At 42.3% G+C, this 13112-nt stretch overlaps 1 protein-coding gene and 1 pseudogene across 2 annotated transcripts in view; both read left to right on the forward strand.

The window, feature by feature from the left end:
- The window catches only part of LOC126175863 (E3 ubiquitin-protein ligase Ubr3), a 281912-nt gene that overhangs the window by 122936 nt on the left and 145864 nt on the right, over positions 1–13112 (forward strand). The gene's annotated exons all lie outside the window — the stretch shown is intronic.
- LOC126177704 (5S ribosomal RNA) lies at positions 10060–10177 on the forward strand (annotated as a pseudogene).

A 13112-nucleotide genomic window follows, 5' to 3' on the forward strand; every position in this document is an offset into this window, starting at 1 on the left:
CGTTAGTATTTTGTATCCGTGACTTATTAAACTGATTGTTCAGTAATTTTCACATCTGTCAGCGCCTGCTTTCTTTGGGATTGGAATTATTATATTCTTCTTGAAGTCTGAGGGTATTTCGCCTGTCCACGAATCGGTACAGTTTCAAAAAGCATCGCTCGGGCGAAACTGACCTGCCCTTTTCGTACATGGTTTCGGCAAACTATGGATGTAACAGTATATTTCACACGGTACTCCATTTGTTAACCAGCATACGGAGTATGTGAGCGGCTCAAAGACTAAGTAATAGAATCCACCATGTTGTCCACGACGGCGAGTTTTCAACGGCGACAACGGTATCGCCAGGAGTTTCTCAAGGATATGTGATACGACTGCTACAATTTTCTATACACATAAATGATCGGGTGGACAGGGTAGGCAGCGCTCTGCGGTTATTTGCTGACGATGCTCGAAGGTTTCAAAGATCACTGACTGTAGGATGATAACCAGATGCCTTTGACAAAATTTATAATTGGTGTAATGAACTGTAAGTTAATGTGCCGGAAAAACAAACCTGTGGATACAGCATTAGTGGTGCACAGCTTGACAAAGTGAGGTCGTTTAAAGTGATATGAAATGGAACGAGCATGTGAGAATTGTGGTAGGAAAGGCGAATGAATGATCGACTTCGGGTTATTGGGAGAATTGTAGGGAAGCGTAGATCATCTGTAGAGGAGACTGCATACTGGATGCTTCTACCTATTCTTGAGTACTGCTAGTGTGTTTGTGATCCGCACCAAGTCGGATTAAAGGAAGACACGGAAGCAATTCAGAGGTTGGCTGCTAGATTTGTTACCGGTGGGTTCGACCGACACGCAAGTGTTATGGAGATGCTTCGGGAACTCAAATGCGAATCCCTGGAGGAAAGGCGACGTTCTTTTCGAGGAACACTATTGAGAAAATTTGGAGAGCCAGGCATTTGAATCTGACTGCAGAACGATCCTATTTTTTCGCGTAAGAACCGCGATGATACGATAAATTAGGGTTCGTGCGGAGGCATGTAGACAATCGTTTTTCCCTCGCTCAGTCTGTAATTTCAACTGGCAAGGAAACGACTGATAGTGGTATAGAGTGCCGTCAACTGAGCACCTTGCGGTGGATTGCGGAATATGTTTGTAGATTCCTCTACCCAGCACGTGGCGCTCAAGAAAGAACTAAGATCCACTCACTGAAACGCCAGTCATAAAGTTATTTAAATCAACGTGTACAAACAATTTTTAACTTAAGTTTTACTTTTTTACAGTCTAAGCGTGGTAAAAATTACATATTTTTAATAAGGTGCATTTCGCTTTATTAATAAAGCTTCCTCAGCTGTGATTGGGGTTTCCTATATTCCACAAGTTGCCATCGGGGACGGTTTAAGGCCCAAGCGACACGAGGTGCCACTTGACGGCACCACGTTGGAAAGGTCGCCAGAGGCGCTCAAGTAAAAGATTTGTATACAGTACGTATCACAAGCAGTAGCGAAAACTGACTCTGGCCTTTCATGGAAATTACCCTATAAGGACTAAAATAATCATCAATAATATAACAACATAATAATAGGCGTCCCATTTCCAGTATCTAGGATGTGACAAAAATAAGAAAATCATTACCCATCAACATATGTGGCGTGATAAGAAAACTGAAGGGTAAAACTAGAAGAGAGACCCAGATGAAATTTGATAGTCGTGACACTTCCCACAGTACTAAACGGAGCAGGAAGTTCGACATTAATATTTGGAAGGCTTAACACAACTTGAAGCATCATAAATGGCGTTCCTTAGACCAGTGAAAAGCTGGCAGAATAAGAAATGAAGAAATAAGGAAATCCCTAGTGGTGAAGCCATCGACTGAAAAAGTAATCCAACGAAATATGGTTGGAAAGAGTATGTGTTCCCTATGTCAGCTCAGAGAATCCCCTGACAAGCAATGTAATAAATCTATAATTGTGGGAAGGCCGAGGAAGAGATGGTGATACCGAAAGAGGCCCTAAGGCTAATCCTGGACTGCCACAAGAAAAAGAAGGGCGGGAATTGTGAACGTGTACATGGGAAAACAGGGGAGAGTGGGCACCAAATGATAAGTCGCTTGTGTGGAAAAGCTGATGATGAATAAATGGAAAAACCAGTTGTCATTAAAATTTGTGGAGAAAAATAGTAAACGCTGATCAGGATGCTTTACGTTTAGTTTGGGAAACATAATCTAATACCTGTAACAGTTGCTGTGATGTTACGGGTAGTGATGTAAAATGCCTGGGCATTTATAAGTTGAGGCGAGTGCCCAGGATAAATGCCTGTGCAAATGCTCAAAATTCATAAGTGATGGGCATTTGTGTATTTTAAAGATTGATAAGTGGCGCTTATAAAAAATTTGGAATTGGTATTCTGTATTGGAAAAGGCGTTTTGCAACACAACTTGTATAGTGGTTGAGTAACCAAGTTGAAAAAGTTGCTTTAGAGTTAGGGAGATGTTATTAGGGGAAATAAATTGGACTGTAAACATACCTATACATTTTAATGATGTCAATTCTTGGGAGTACATAATAAAAAAACTCAAGTTTAAAAGTAATTCTTGAAATGATGTATGGTTTATATTAAGTAGGTAGCCTGTAGGTAGTAATTTTACTTATACTATACTACTACAAAAAAATAGTAAAAAAGTTTATCCATAATTATTTTAATTAGTGATGAGTCACGTGCAGATTCCAATTCCACAAGTCCAAAAATCGCAGATTTTCTGCAAACAGTTTAACATTTAACCATACATTTATTGTCAAAAAACACTTGCCGTCTGTTTAGGACAGTGTTATTCTCTTTATACCGACTTTTCACTGCACAGCTGCGTTCGCGGTGCGTTTGATTGGGGGGGGGGGGGGGGAGAAGAAGAAAAGAGTAGAACTGGTAAAAATGCAAAGGGCTTTGTAAAGGATAAGCAGCTGTCAAGAACATGCGCCTTTCCTTGGTACAGCCAGTTGGAATGTTAGTTGAAAAACTCTTCTCTCTTCTTTCTTTTCGTTCTTAGTAATAAAGGCAATCAATGACATTTATATTTAAATGTAAATATTTACTAACTTCTAACATTGTTAAATTATACATTCTAGCAGTAAAAACTTTAAAAAGTACTTTTTTTTAAATGCTTTGGACAAATGCCCATTTATAAATGTCCTGCCCACTGGGCATTTGCCCGGCCCATGTCACTAGTTATGGTCTCCTAAATATTATGTTCTTCATTGTAAGATTCCTGTTTCGTGCGTTATAGTGCGTTCATGAAGAGATGTGGATGACATCATAAAACGCACTACTGTCTGACACTATTTTGTTAAATTTCCATTAACATATACCGTAAAGGAACATTTTAGCAATGAATCTAATAATGTCTTTTGTTTAAAAAAATAAAGTACAGAATTTAATAGCGAAAAATGTAAATTTGTAGGAAGGAACAAACACGCAGAATTCTAGCTGTGTTTCTTCGTAGAAGCCTAGAGCTGTCACAAGCGTATAAAGAAAACCCAGTGAAGACCTAAGACATTTTATCGCCAGTTCACACTGGGAACCTGAGGTATATGGTTGCACGTGCCCAGCAACGCATTTGGCCGCGGTAGTGATTTGGCTTTCATTAAATCTTGAGCGGGTATGTGACCACGTCAAGTTGCCTTCATTGATCAACACTAGTTCGTTGCTGCAAGTGCCGTTCACCAAATGGCCTCATTATTTAAATTCGTGAAAATAACACCCAGATTTTTAATATTTCTTTGGCGTATTGCCCGTTGGCCGGGATCTTAGGCCGACGTTTCATTAACAGTTTTTCGGATGTTTCGTCAGCACGCGTGGTGAGCATTCTTAAAGAAAAAGCATTAAACAAACGACGACCGAGGAACTCGACAAGAGAGCAATGTCTTAATAAGTGGCAACGACAGCATGGACTTTATCAGGGAATTGCCCATCTTCCCTGGTGTTGTGGAGAATAAGCACGTTGTGCTGTTCCTTCTTAATCTTCATTTTCATGATTGTTGTAACGTACTCTGCTCCTTGCAGTCAACTTGGTTCCCTTCTCAGGTTTGGCGTCATCTCTTCGTCAGCAGCGCTTTCGGGTTGTGAGTTTTTGTCTTATTTTGCATGTCCGTTGAATGAATCTATAAAACCCCCCATCTGTCCAGAAAGTTTCGAGATTGGATTAATAAAAAATAGTCAGTGAAGATAGTGGTTTTAATGCTTCACATGTTGTACTGTCTTTCTCACACCCCACACTACACTTGAGTACAACGCACAGAACCATTTGGTACTGTCAGAATAGGCATCCGTTGAGATGTTTTTCCTGTCGCATATGCTATAATGTCGGTTATGTCGTCAAAGCGTTGACCCTTCAGGTTAATTTGTGCACTTTGTCGTTTTTTGGAAGGTTCGCATTTATAACACGGTGTTGCCACCAATGACGATTTTTTTCTAGGAAAGAACTGACCTCGTTTTGGATTTCAGTCAAGTCGAGGCAGACGTCCACGTGTCGCTGTTTTTGTTCGGGAGTCCAGATGTTCAGAACAATCATTGCATATTCTGGATAATGTCTTGAACAGTTGATTTAGGTACGATATTCTTCTGCGATTTGTGACACATCGTTGACGCGTTATGTCTGCACATCCACTACGTAACACTGCCTGCTCACAACTAACTAGCCGAATCCACATATGTTGTGTACAGTTATTGCGCTGATGTAGCTTATATACGCCAAGAATAAAATCTGCCTGAACTTTTGGACGGATGGTGCATTGGTTACATCCCATAAATGGAAAAGTTCTGTCACTATACTTTTGTTAAGATTTTGGGGTACTTCACCTGCTAGATGCATGTGGTAGACTACTGGAAGTCAGGAGATAAATTTACCGTGTTCGTTTGTTAATAACAGCCGAAGATTTTCCTAGCGCCACCTGATAAATCGCTTTACTTGTTAACCAGCTTCTGGTACCCCACAGGACCTTTTCGAAAAACGTAGAGCCAGCATCTTGGCCGGCAGCAGTGACCGAGCGCTTCTAGGCGCTTAAAAAAAAGGTTCAAATGGCTCTGAGCACTATAGGACATCTGAGGTCATCAGTCCCCTAGAACTTAGAACTACTTAAACCTAACTAACCTAAGGACATCACCCACATCCATGCCCGAGGCAGGATTCGAAACTGCCACCGTAGCGGTCGCGCGGTTCCAGACTGAAGTGCCTAGAACCGCTTGGCCACACACGCCGGCTAGGCGCTTCAGTCCGGAACCGCTCTGCTGATATAGTAGCAGGTTCGAATACTGCCTCGAGCATGGAAATGTGTGATGTCCTTAGGTTATTTTAGGTTTAAGTAGTTCTCAGTCGAGGGTACTGATGACTTTAGATGTTAAGTCCCATAGTGCTTAGAGCCATTTGAACCAGCATCTTGTGCTGGAAAGAGGAGTCCCAGAATCATTAAACGGAAGTTACGTACATGGAAGATTTACGCGGCACTGAAGTGAAGAGCTTATTTACGTGTGTGTCGTTTTAACAAGATATCACTGTAGTAGTAGTAGTAGTAGTAGTAGTATTAATGGTGGTGGTGGTGGTGGTGGGGGGGGGGGGGAGGAGGAGGAGGAGGAGGAGGAGGAGGAGGCGGAGAGCAACAGTAATAACAGCATATAGTTTAAAAGGAAGGATATCAGAATTTAATATCCCGTCGACATCGAGGTCATTAGACAAGGATAGAGCAGGAACTCAGGCTTGGCCTTGCCAAAGCAAGCGTTCCGAAATTCGCATTAACTGTTTATAGAATCATCATCATCATCATCATTTAAGACTGATTATGCCTTTCAGCGTTCAGTCTGGAGCATAGCCCCCCTTATACAGTTCCTCCATGATCCCCTATTCAGTGCTAACATTGGTGCCTCTTCTGATGTTAAACCTATTACTTCAAAATCATTCTTAACCGAATCCAGGTACCTTCTCCTCGGTCTGCCCCGACTCCTCCTACCCTCTACTGCTGAATCCATGAGTCTCTTGGGTAACCTTGCTTCTCCCATGCGTGTAACATGACCCCACCATCTAAGCCTGTTCGCCCTGTTTATAGAAAACACGAAAAAATCAAATTTGAGTGGCTGGGCGATGATTTGATCTGGCATTGGGTGTTTGAAGCAGGGAGACTAAATCTGTAAAGAGGACAGTATTTAGGTGCTCTCCAGGCTTACGTTTAGAAAGTAATCCGTTTGAACGCGGCTTCGTTATTGAAATGCTGTGTTTGTGAATTACATGTTTGGTGCTCGTTTGAGGGAGTGTAGGAAATACTGATGAGACCGACGCCAAACTGAAGGAACAATGTGTGCTTACTCCGGAACGACCAATTTTGTTGGAAGCGAACGAAAGCATTAATAGTGTTTTTATGGCGTATTGTACAGGTATTCTCCTGTGCTCTGTCTCACTCCTCTGTAGAGGCATTGCTGCTGGCATATGCTTAGAACATCTCAATGTTGAAGGATGGGCAGAAGCAACCACTGCAGGCTATTTCTGTAAAGTATACTTATTTATTTAATAGTATAGCTAGGACACCCCCCCCCCTACCCCGCCGTCGGGCAGACCGTTTGCCGGGTGCCGGTTTTTCAATTTGACGCCACTACGGTGACTTGCAGTCGATGAGGATGAGGACAGTACAACACCCAGTCCCTGGTCGGAGAAAATTCCCCGATCCAGCCGGGAATCGAACCCGGGCCCAGATGATTGACAATCCATCACGCTGACCATTCATCTACGGGGGGCGGACTAAGGTATACTAACAACAACTTATGACTAGAGCTAATGTACTCCTGTTAATAATGAGAGGTACTTTATGTATATTTTGGATAAACAGCTACTTCTTAAAGATCTTTTGTTTGCCTCACTTCAAACAGAGCATTTATCTAACTTTAAGCAGAACTGTTTATCAGCTGTCTACATACAGGCAATGTCAAGACCCGTTCCATATAAACATTTACATTCATGAGTACAAATATTCTTCTAAGTAAATGGCTTGCCCCAGCATGTTCAGCTCTTGTTGTATGGACGGACATTAACTGTTTATAATAATTACCACAACATTAAGTCGTCTTCATAGCACCTGCACATATCTGACCCCTGCGAATTGATTTCCTTGACATTTTCGGCAGCAAATGGGTCTTATAAAAATCAAGCCTCAGTCCAACTCTTTAAGTTATATTATGCTTTATACCAATTAATCAAGCCAAATTTTCATGAATACTTTTTATGGCCAGAATCATCTCTCAGCCACATGGAAACCATTGGTTCTGTAGACAAAACACTGATTTCACAACTGTCTCTGGAAACAAAAATCCTCATTGCATTATTATGGGAGTGATCGTGTCAAGAAGAGAGCACTCGGTTGAACACGTAGTTTAAATTGCTAATTACGTGCGTCATTTGCGAACCTCAATGAAAATCCCAGGACGCATTTCTTTTTGCTGTGGTAACGTTTTTATAAGAATTCTTCAAGGATTTTAAAGGAATAGACATGAAAAAACAGCAGTATCCTTTGTCTTCATTTAAAGTTGGTTTTGAGCCACTTCTGTTAACGGCGCAGTTTATTCTTATAGCAACCAACGTCTTTTATAGTGACACAGTCATGTATTTCTTAAACTGGGCATACATGAACCTCAAAGATCAAACCACAATTTCAATTTGGCAAATATGTTAATTTTGAAACAAGAACTATTACGTGCCACATGTTCTTATTGTGTATTTAAAATTTTTGATTTGTTATAAGATGGCATCAGGAAGATGGTAACTATCGTTAGCCAGATGAAAGCTTAGAGTGTTTTCCGGCTTTCTTTAACTTTCGTTGTCTCCTAACATCAGGAGAAGAGATTCAGAGTAAGGTACTGTGTCAAATCCTAACAATGTTTGTACATCACTCTACATTAATAAATGGCAAGTCGTTTGCTTCATCATTTAACTGTTCATATTTCGAGTCGACGTCTACATAAAGAATCCAACAAAAGCTTATCTTTCTTAAAACTGGTTTTAAAAAAGCTTTGATGAACCGATCTACTTAATTGAAATACACATTGTGACGTATTCGCTGAGGGCAATCATACACCATTTGTATTTTTGGCGCATGAGTGAGGACTTTCCAAAGTGAATTCGGAACTCTCCCAAATGGCCTAAAATATTCTGAACGGTTCGGGGTAGTCATTAGCATGTCAAATTGATTCGAGTAACATTTATGAAAAATAGACCAGATATCAATTTCTGCATAGAAAAAGATACGCGTACAGTAGTACTCATGGCGAAGTGTATGCCTGAAGCGGCAATGGTGCATTGTTCCAACTAAATATGGCAGATGAACGGATCTGCCGAACTAGGAGAAATGTGTGCAGACAATACAGTTTTATTGAAAAAAGAAGGAAGGAAGAGTGGGTCTAATGTTTCGTCTACATCAAGGTCATTGCAGGTGGAGAACAAGCTCGGATTGTGTCAGTGATGGGGAAGGAAGTTGGCCGTGCTCTTGAAATGAACCATTCCAGCATTTGCCGCAGAAGTTCAGGGAAATTGCGGAAAACCTAAATCTGGATGGCCAGACGCGGGTTTGAACCGTCGTCCGTTGCGCTATCCACTGCGCCACTCCACTCGATAGTTCTATTGAAAGCGATATACTTGACAGCCAAGTTGCCGAAGTGTCGGCAGGTCTAAAGGCTTGCGCCGACAATGAGCAACACTTAATGGTGACCAACTACGATATAGCTAGCATAAATCTCGAACCAGAAAGAAATATTACCTGTTTCAAGCGGCCCATGAGCTCCCTCTCTTCCTTATTGGCCGTCATTGGCATGCTAGGGCCATCTTCCTCGCTGTTGTTGGCTTCAGCCATGTGGATCGCGCCGGGCAGCGCTTTGGTGAGGAAGATCACCAACTCGTTGATGTCGTGGAAGTTGATGCTGCTTGTGGGCCGCAGCGCAGCCAGCAACACAGGCAGCCACAGCAGCTGACGCATATTGCGCGTCGCATACAGTAGAATGGGGCAGCCTGCAACAAAGCCGCTGTCTTTAGTGGGACGTCTTCCGCCCCACTGTTGCCATGTATCTGCTGCGATTTGGCATAAGAGCGTCGTGTTACTGCAGATTTTTCACGGTCGCGGGCTGGTAGAGCGCGAAGCCCAACCACGTAATCGGGTTATACTAATATCACCTATGGAAAGCGATGGCCACTAGACTAGAGGGCCATTAGCAATACACCATACAAAATAAGCACCATAGACCTTGTACAAATCTGCTTTAATGAGAAATAGTCAGGCTGAATTGTTCAAACCCTGGAGAACGAAAGATTCGCAGTGTGTGTGTGTGTGTGTGTGTGTGTGTGTGTGTGTGTGTGTGTGTGGTGGTTTTTTTTATTTTTTTTCTCTCCAAGCAACTAAATTTCTCTAGCATTAGTTTTTAGTAAGTATGCAAAATGAAGAAAGATATTGTGCGGGTTGAAAAATACTGTTTTTTTTTTTTTGGGGGGGGGGGGGGGGGCAACCCACACTGGACCTCCACACCGTATCATGCGGCAGTGCCTAGCACTGAATGGCGAAACTGAGGTTATGCAGGATCGCCGTTGTAGAACACATGAATATTCCCCAAAAGTGATAATATACCCTCAGCTATAAGGCGTCAGTAACAGTAATTGAATTTATGAATGGTTGTTCTTGACAAAGTTGTAGACAAAGTTTACGTACTGATGTGAACAGAATCGCCCTTATGCTTTATCCATATGTCCAAAGTTAATTTTTCGCCAGTAAAACTATTTTACTGTTAAAGCAGTTTAATTAAAAACTGAAAAACTTTATTAGATGTCGGTGCCCTTATTTGTGCACGTTGCAGGCATTTTCAGTTTAATATGTTTTCAAATAATTTTTACCTTTCAGATATTTGGTCTCTTTCGTGAGAGCGCACTACAAAATGTAGCATCAAGACGACATGCAACATCCGCGCTCGCAATGCATCATGAAAGCAAAGAAAACAGTCAATAAAAAGGGAGGCGACACAAAATTCACTACTGTAACAACACTATGTCAACGACCTTGCCGCAGTGGTAACACCGGTTCCCGTCAGATCACCGTAGTTAAGCGCTGTCGGACTGGGTTAGCACCTGGATGGATGACCATCCGGTCTACCGAGCGCTGTTTGCAACGAGGTGCACTCAGCCCATGTGAGGCAAACTGAGAAGCTACTAGATTGAGAAGTAGCGGCTCCGGTCTCAGAAACTGACATACGGTCGGGAGAGCGGTGTGCTGACCCCATGCCCCTCCATATCCGCATCCAGAGACGCCTGCGGGCTGAGGATGACACGGCGGCCGGTCGGTACCGTTAGGACTTCACGGCCTTTTCGGGCGCAGTTTAGTTTTAGTAACAAGACTATCCGCGACAATAGTAGGTTAACTCAAGATGATAGCAGACGACGCATAAGTTCCGTCGGCAGTTGGTGTGAATGCCGCTATTTGAAATACGAGAGCTGGAACTTTAATAGTGTGTTAGCAGACGACGCAAAAGTTCCGTCGGCAGTTGGTGAGTGCCGCTATTTGAAATACTAGAGCTGGAACTTTAATAGTGGCATCTATTTATTTACGATTTATACAAGACAGATACATGTTTGAAAGTTTTACTCTCCTTCGAAGTAGTCACCAGCTTTGTGTATAACCCTTAGCAACTCCAGTTGTGTTGGCAGTACCAGTGGAACGATCTACTACCCGACGAATCTCTGTAACAGTTTTGAAGCGAATACCATGAAGCGCTTCCTTCATCCTAGGAATCAAGTTGAAGCCACAAGGGCATAGTCCGAAGTGTGTGGTGGTTGGTACAGTACTTTCCAGCCCCGTCGATCGAGCAAATCAGACACAGTTTGTGCCATATGCGCCTGGCATTGTCCTGCAAAATGATGGCCGGGTCCTGCAGAAAAGTGTCGTCGCTTCTTTCTGTAAGCTGTTCATTTTTGGAAGAGGCCTGCAACTAGCTTAGAGAAATAAGTGGCGAAGTTTCCTTCAGACCATCATTTTGCAGGACAAAGTTCGGAGGCCCAGGGCGCAATTTCTGGCAGATTTGTTCAATCGAAGAGGCCGGGAAGTGCTGTACCACCTACCCCCCCCCCCCCCCCCCCGGACGTGAGCCCTTGTGAATTCAAGAAGATTCCTATGACGAAGGAAGCACGCTTCATGGCATTCGCTTCAGAACTGTTACATTCATCAGGCAATAGACCACTCCATTCGAACAGTCAAAACAACTGGCGCTGCCAAGGGTATCCCAAGACTTCCACATCGCTGAGTACTTCGAAGGACAGTAAAACTTTGAGACACACATCAATGTTGCGTAAGTTGTAAATAAATAGTCTCCATTATCATTTATCATTTTCTTGGGCCTTTGTCCCACTTCAACGCGGGGTCGGCCCTGTTACTATGGACTTGGCGTCGTTAGTTGCAGAGAGTGGCCGGATGCCCTTCCTGTTGCCACCCCGTCTGGCAGATGTGTCAGAGAAGTTCCACGTATCCCCCTTAAATCTTAAGCCGCCTTTACACCGAAGCAAATATAAGAGAATGAGCAACAGCGAACGAGAATTTTCATGTGTAAACGCTAGCCGCGCCTGAGTGACCTGCGTGCGATCGTGTTCGGTTCGCCTTTCACTTTGTGTTCCACTGGCTCTAGTTCTTTTGGCACTTTTTTTGTCTGCTTCTGTTATTGTCGACGTGGGGCGTGAACGATAAAGATATATAGCAAGCCGAAAGAAAAGATAAATTATTTTAATTCTTTTTATTAAAAAGAAAAAACGCAAATTTTCCTGAAAGTAAACAAATGGCGAATATGCAGGCGTTGTGGTGATTACAATTAAAAAAATATACGGAAAACCTTATCATTCTCGTTGCTTACGTTCTTGGTCTCTGTAATTATATTGCTCATGTATTACTGTTACGTTAAGAGATCATTTTTATGATATATAAAAATGATTATCCGGAATCACACTATCTGTCTTCTAATAAACTATAAGCAAATTTTATAGAGTACTCTATGTGGCAGGTCATTTATATAGACAGGTCGTATGTATGTACATTTCACGTTTCATGAGTAATATTTTTGGCATTACCTTCCTTATACTTACTTTAATAGAATCCTTGGAAGTGCTCCGCACATGTCATTGCAGACATCAAAAACTCTGGTAGATAGCAGCTCATGAAATGCGAAAGAATCACTAACATAAATTCCTCCGGTTGCTAATAATTAGCAAGTAAGTGATAGCCTTTCTTCGGGTAATGTTGGTGATTAGTGATCTTCTTTTATATTTGCTGCTCAGTTGTAATGAGAAGCTTGTGAAAAGCGTGAACCGACATACGTACAAAGTTTTGGACTAATGCTGAGGAAAGCTGAAGCTGCAGTTAAGTGTAAAAATACGTACGCCACACATTTCACGTTTACGTAGAAATTAATTCACCCGAATTCTTCCTTTCCCCCGTTATTGTGCTTACTTTGTCAAAAATTAGTGCGCTTGCCTTGCAAAATACGAGAAATACTCTCTGAATATCAAAGTTTTACTCATCGTGGCTCTAAGTACACAGTGTCTATCTCGTTCGTTCCGGTGTAAAGAGAGCTCTACAGTTCATAATTGCTTATCGGGGTACAAAGGCTCAAGAAGCTGACATTTAAGTCTTTGGAACTCGTGTTGCTTCCGTATGCCACAAGGCAGTGGAGTGAAAGAAACGAACATAAAATGGCGAACAAGTCATTGGGAAAAAAGGGAATGCAGAACTGCTGAGAAAAAAACGAAAGCAGTTTTCGCGTATTGAACGGGATGGCACGAGCCAGCCTTGGATCAGTAAACGAAGCAGAGCTCGCGCAGACTTCCACATATAAATAGCTTTGACCTTCAACCTGGTTGTCACTTATCGACAGGCCATTATTTTGACTTCGATATAGTATCTTATTCCACAGACAGAAAATCTTCAGCATGCTGGTCGAGGTCGTGTGTCATCACGAGACAGTGTTTACGCAGGGTCTCCGTCCTTAAAGGATCGAATGTTTCATGTGAATCAGATCGACGTAACGAAAACTCACTCGAGTTTTTAGTTAGTAAATTTGTAT

This window comes from Schistocerca cancellata, chromosome 3 (assembly GCF_023864275.1).
Source record: "Schistocerca cancellata isolate TAMUIC-IGC-003103 chromosome 3, iqSchCanc2.1, whole genome shotgun sequence".
Classification (NCBI taxonomy): Eukaryota; Metazoa; Arthropoda; class Insecta; order Orthoptera; family Acrididae; genus Schistocerca; species Schistocerca cancellata.